The sequence below is a fragment of the Enoplosus armatus genome, chromosome 12, assembly GCF_043641665.1.
Source record: "Enoplosus armatus isolate fEnoArm2 chromosome 12, fEnoArm2.hap1, whole genome shotgun sequence".
Lineage (NCBI taxonomy): Eukaryota > Metazoa > Chordata > Actinopteri > Centrarchiformes > Enoplosidae > Enoplosus > Enoplosus armatus.
Window position 1 is genome coordinate 4743733 of NC_092191.1, and position 6866 is coordinate 4750598.

Here is a 6866-nt window from a genome sequence, read left to right on the forward strand (position 1 = left end):
ATACCCCCAAAACGATAAAGATTTACACTAAGATGAATATACAGTATGAACAAAAAGATATACAGTTCAGGAATAAGTACAAGTAATGGCATTATATACAGAATGTACTTTGTGTTTGTGCTAATAAGTAAATGTTACCATGCTAACAAGCGAAACTGAGATGGTGAACATGGTAAACATTGTACCTGCTAAACCTCGCCATGTTAGCAATGTCATCGTGAGCATGTTAGCATGCTAGTATTAGCATTCAGCTCATAACACAGCTGTGTACTGCCTCACAGAGCATGGCTGACTCTTAGTCATGGACGACGTGATAAATATAACAAACAAATTAGAAAACCAAGCTTTGTAGCCATGCTACAGTTAGCAGTCCTAGTTAAATGTAGGGATTTCAATTGAGTCCCACCTTTTACCCTAAAGCCTCCAGTGCAATTCTGCCTTTCACCATCTTGTATATACAGTTTGATGATGCAACTATATGGTAAAACTTCCCTGTAATCTGGTGACGCAGCTAACCCCGTAAACCCCTCAGTGGGTGAGCTGCATTAGACTGCAGCTGAGGAGCACACAATTATGAGACAGTCTTGGTTAATATTGGCAAAGAAAGTGAATGTCCTGATAATGAATTATCATTCCTTCAAAAAGCAAGAGATGATGAACAAAAATCAAATAGAGGACCGGTGAGAAGATCCCCAGAGAAAGCCTATAATCAATAATTATAGCCACGACAAACCAATACATTAAATACTTTATCTTAAATGCTCTGCTTCTCTTAATCCTTAATGCTGGTATTTGCAAGTTGACATTTGTTATCATTTATTGCCTCCAACATCTGTTCAGTGCACAAACCAACTTCTAAAGTTTGATGTAATCAATCACAGTAAATGTAAAGTCTTTATTTGGTCCATTTGTTTCTTGATTGTGACCCAGTTGAGGGGAATCTAAACACTGAACATCATAACCTTTATTGCCACATACACCTCTGTATACAGTACTCTTTTTGTTTAGTGCCCCTTCGTTAGCTGGGACAGCAGTTAATATGAAGCCAGGATTTAATTTCAAGCTAAGGCACGTTTTCAAGAACAATACAGAATGGAAAAATTCTGTAAATATAATCACATGACGTGTTGCAAAATGATTAGTGGAAATGTAAACCAGATGTCGACAGCTGTAAATTGGGTTCAACTCTAAACGATGCTGTAATTCTCCTTTAATTAAAGTTTGAGAAACACTGCAACATCTGGATCAGTTTCATCAATTACCCAGAATGCTCCTCTACCATGTTTGATTAATCATCTCGCGTTTTGACTCCAATGATTACAACTTAATGGAGCATTTTGTACATTCTGTCCGTATCATGTCATATATATTGGGACTCGGTTGTATGTAGCAGCCACATACAGTACAGCCCTACGAGACTTTGGGTGTCATTGCATGTAATTACTGTAATTAGGTAGGGTGTCGTCACTGAGATCCCCAACCACTGTAATTGGCTGTGGAAAGACAACCAGACTCTTGTTTCACACTAAACTAAAGGAGCATTTTAATAGCAGCCTGTCAGTGAGGCCGTTATCTCTGGTGGTGTACTATGGCCTTATTGAAATGTTAGACTCTGAGCTGCATGACAATGTGCAGAAGATGATCAACACACACAAAAGAAAATTGCTTGAGGATTTACGCAACCGTAACTGTACTCACATGAGCCCAAAGACACGCGTGTACATTTGAAACAAATACCCAGAGGCATCGCTTGTTTCTCTTGACGTGCATATGCGTTCAGGTCAGATGACTCCAGGAAACACAACCACGCTCGAAGACTGAGAGGCCTGTTATAAGAGTTTTTCCTGATTGAAATGCTAATAGCGTGGAGTGCACATGGAGAAGGAGTCCGGAGGGACTTCAGATACCTGTTGGAAACTCGCTGGCATCCAGCCATGTGGAAGTCATCTGAGACACTTAGTGTAAGAGCACACACACACACAAAGACATGTATGTGCAGTGTACATGTTCTTGCATAACCTCCTGTGCACACATTACAACTGATGATACAACAAAAATCCAGTGAAAACACCAAAACCAACAATTTGATCTACTAACAAGTACTGTCTGTGTATCCAACGCCTGAGATATCTTCTTCCTCTGTGCCATAGAGCGTCATTGTTTTTCAAAAACTATTAAAAATACATCAGTGAGCTACACTGTCATACTGTGCCTTCCTTACACGAGCACTGTGCTTTATTTTTTGTGTCCTGCTGCTGTAAATAGAGCACCAAATAAGTCTGAAAATAGTCCAAAGAAATGTACTATTTACTTCTGTTTGAGTAACATTTGCTAAATCTACAGTGTCCAGCTGTTTAAGGAAATTACTGAGCTTTTTTATGGAGTTATATATTTGTGACTTGTGTGGTTTTTAGAGATTTACGTCGTCAGTAGGAACCAGTGAGAAACGACAGCCTTGTCCTTTCAAGTGCAGTCAATATATAATGTACTGGTATATAATGAACCAAAATTGGAGAAGGTGCAAGCAATAGAAAGACAATGTTGTTAAGAGCAGCTGATTAATACAATCTCAAGATGTCATGGATATGTAGATGTTCAATTTTTAACTTTTCCTGATCTAATGGCTTAAATTGGCCAAATGTTATGTAAATGTTTTTGATTGTACTACAAAACATTCATTTCAATCTATTTTTATTTGACCTAAAAACGTTTGCAATTCAAATAACTCTGCTTTTAATAAATTAAGTTTTTGCTCCAGTTAGATTTTCTTTTGATGAAATATCTTTTGATTGCAGAGCCAAAGGTTTGCCCTTTGACTCCACTTTAGAGACATTTATATTCTACCATACAAATGTGTACTATACACACACAAGTTCAAACAGTCAACCAGTTAGATGATCTAGATTTCTACCGAAGGCAGCCGGGTCATCATCGTCACCATGGTAACAAGCAACACAGTGATGCAAGCGAGCATGATGTCATTGAATAAATCTGTCGTCCATGGCCTGCGGGTGTTTTTGTAACCACAGGAATTGTGGGGGATTTTGTCCTTTTTGGTATTGAGTAAAATCTGGCAGCGCTCTGAAAGACAGAACGACGAGACAAAGGGAGGATTTCTCAACGAGGTTTATTGTTTCATAAAACACATGAACAGAACTTCATCGAAGCACGTCTGCCATCGCAGTGCATACATGTCACAACACGGGAGTGTAAATGTTTTACGTGCCCTTTGAGAGGAGACAGCGGAGGTAGTCGACTGGAGTTCGAAGCAGAGTGGAAAAACACAAACTTTCATAACGTTATTACGTGTTTACATGAACTGCAACATTCAAATATTAAACAGATAAAGTCAAACATCTGAAGTGGCTACATATACATTTCTGATGAGGCCACAGTGGAAGAAAATATTAAAGAAGGACACAGTATTCTAATTCTAATTGCTTAATTAATGGGCATTTCAGACTTGTATTCACCTTAAATGTTTGGAAAAACATCCACAGATATTATTTATTAAGAGTCAAACACTCAGATAATCAACTTCATCAGGACTCTGTGGCTGCTGTGATCAGATTTGATTGACAGTGCCCAGGCAACATTACATCCCACCACAGACAAAACAACACAGACATAAATCACACAGAGAGGGCATCCTCAGTCACTCGTGAGACTCTGCTTTGTAGCATCACAGGAGCAGAACAGGACTGGAATTGTTTGTAATCAGCATATTTGAGTAGTACAATTGCAGTTCATATAAATCTTATAAAATGCTTTTAACATGAGAAGTTTTGCTTTTAAATAATGGTTAGTTGGTAGATTTCCAACCCGGAGCACTAGTATTTTGAACATAAGGTTCCTTGAAAATGGATATAGAGCACTTTTATAACAAAAATCACAATGTGACAATATTTAACAGCATTAATATCCTAATTGTCCAGAAATTGTGAGTGTACTCACAGTATTACTAAATAATGTTCAAACTTTCACGTAAGCGGTACCAATTTTACCGGAGACTGTCCACCATTTTAACCTTATTCTACAAAAGGTACATGATCGTGTGTGATGGGAGGCACAGAGGTAATCCCGCCAGGATGTGGGATTCAGCTTTCTGTCAAGGTATGAATATAAACAGAGCTACAGTACAAATCCTCACAGTTTGGCAAAATACAGTCCATTTAGGAGCCTGTCGGTGCCGTCTGAACATGATGGACAGCTGTTTCCGTAAGAGCAAAGAGGCTCTACCTGTTTCTACCAAACAAGAACACAATGTCCCTTAAAATGTGCGACAGGAACACTGATGAATGTACAGCAGAGGGACAAGATTTACAGATTTACAGTGCAGGGAACCCTCTCAGCTAAAGATTCAACATCTAACAACTAACACACAGCATACTGTACACACATCTTCACCATTAGACCATGACGTGATCCAGTACAAACCAATCAGAGGGATTTATGGTCATTTAGATTAATTATTTATCCTGTTAATGGACACATAAATTCTTCATTACATTAATATAACAATATAACTGGCTTCAACACGACACATGCTGGTATATGTGTTTAGTCCTACAGCTGAACTGGGTAAAACATCTGCTATTAAAAAATATTCAGATTTATTAGGCATGCGTCCAGATGGATGTAAACATTTCTAAATCTTTATGAGATTGGCACAACATGTGATGCTGGACTGAGTCAAAGGTCCTCATTTGAAAGAAATAGATTGTCATTTGGGGACATTTCTTGCAGAGAGTTAGATGAGAAGATTGATACCACTCTCGTGCATGTACGGTAAATATGAAGCTGCAATCAGCAGCCGATTAGCTTAGCTTAGCATAAAGACTGGAACAGGGGGAAACAGCTAAAGCTCATTAGTTAATACGTTATATCTCATTTGTTTAATCCGTACAAAAACAGTGCTGGACTATTTCTTCAGGGACTAGTGGCTTTCTCCGCTGGTTGCCTGGCAACCGAACAGCGACAAGACTCCAGGAAGTCACTGCACCTGGAAAAAAAACAGTGAGCTATAGAGGTGCTGGTTTTGCTACCTTTAGACAGAGCCAGGTTAGCTGTCTCCCCCCCCCCCCCCCTTTCCAGTCTTTATGCTAAGCTAAGCTAACTGGCTGCTAGCTCTAGCTACATATTTAGCGTACAGACATGAGAGTGGTATTGATTTTTTCAGCTAATTATTGGAAAGAAAGTAAATATGCATATTGTCCAATATGTGGAAGTATTCCTTTAAAGGCAGAATGCATGTGATCAAGACAGAATATAGAGATCAATATGTCCTGACTTCATAGAGATGAGTAAAATGCAAAGGAATTAACTGGATTCTAATATTTTTGTTACTTTTTTCCAATTCTATCATCCATTATTTCAACATGTTGTTTCATGTTTGTTATTCAAAATGAAAAAAAGGAGAAAACTTAAAAGAAATCTCACAATCTAAAGACCTGCCTTTTGTTTTAAAAACAAAATAATGTTCTTGTGTTGTATCTTTACGAAAATATCCAACAATACAAAGTCAAAGTACCCTTAAGAGTTATTTTAAAATGTAGCTTCCTTCAAAACTGATGATTTGTACACAAACAAAGAGGGAAAGTCAAGCTTTTTGACTCAAACTCAAACCCACCAATTACAGTCCAACTACATGGCGCACTAGATTTCATAGTTACTTAGATTTTCTTCCCTTTTTCCGTCCCTGCAGACACCACAACATCTCCATGACATGCTTACACTCCTGTGTGCTTTTATTCTGTGTTATTGTTGGTGAAAGAGTCATAAACAAAGTATAAAGTCTGAGCAGTTTGAAGCTTTTGTTTGTGTGAAAAATATAACTAAATATTTTTGCATGAATGCAGACGGCTTGAAGAGAAATGACACACCTGACCTGTGAGAAGAAATCTATCCAACAAACACCACTCTGTCCAGCAAAGTGGAGAGTAATCAAAAAAAAAAATACAGTACCAATACTTATCCATCACCAACATCAAACCCCACGTTTTCCTCCCACTGGAGATGCAGGCACAAAACACAAGTTAAGGAGGACACCATCAACCTGAACTGAGAACGACGACGCACGCCCAGGCGATGGTTTGCAGCCGAGCATCTTGTAACGCACCACCGGTTACCACTTCCTGTCACACGCCAGACAGCACGTAAATCTGAACAAACAAGCATCTGTTGAAGATACTGTTGCTGTGGGAAGCTGAATGGGTGACAATATCCTGCACAATATGAAGCGATCAGCACTTTTCTGGGTTCCCACGACATAATGCAACAACAATCCTCAACTCAATTCTTCTGCTTGAAAAGCAACCGGGAAAAAAAAAAATCACATTTTCATGTTGTGCTGACTCCTTTTTTTTTTTACAATTTTAAAGTTGACATTTACATACAATTTCTCTATAATGCAAATTTAAAGGTAGACAACTAATACTGTACTGTATTGTCCTACAGTTGCAGTCAGTATATTCACCACCAAATCTCTCTATTAGCATTAAGACCAAGGGCAAACAGAAATAAAAAAGAAATGACCCTGAGTTGGGACATGGGCTGTTCTGGGTGTGAAAAGTTTCAACAAGCTGCACATAACAAAGTATAAGACTTCACACTCATTTCATTGTTTAGCAAATATTCTCATTTTGTGCATGTGCATATTCTGTCCTGTGTACTTCTACGTGCAGCAGTTTGAAATTTCACTCGCACTTGAACGGGCCAAAACAACTGATGCAGGATCAGGCAGCTGACCTGTGTGTGTGTGTGTGTGTGTGATAGATCATTTGGAGGAGGGAGACTGATGCATCACCCTTATCAGTCCATTAAACCACAGTGACCCCTCTCTCCTCCTGCTCTCTGGAGGCCCAGGT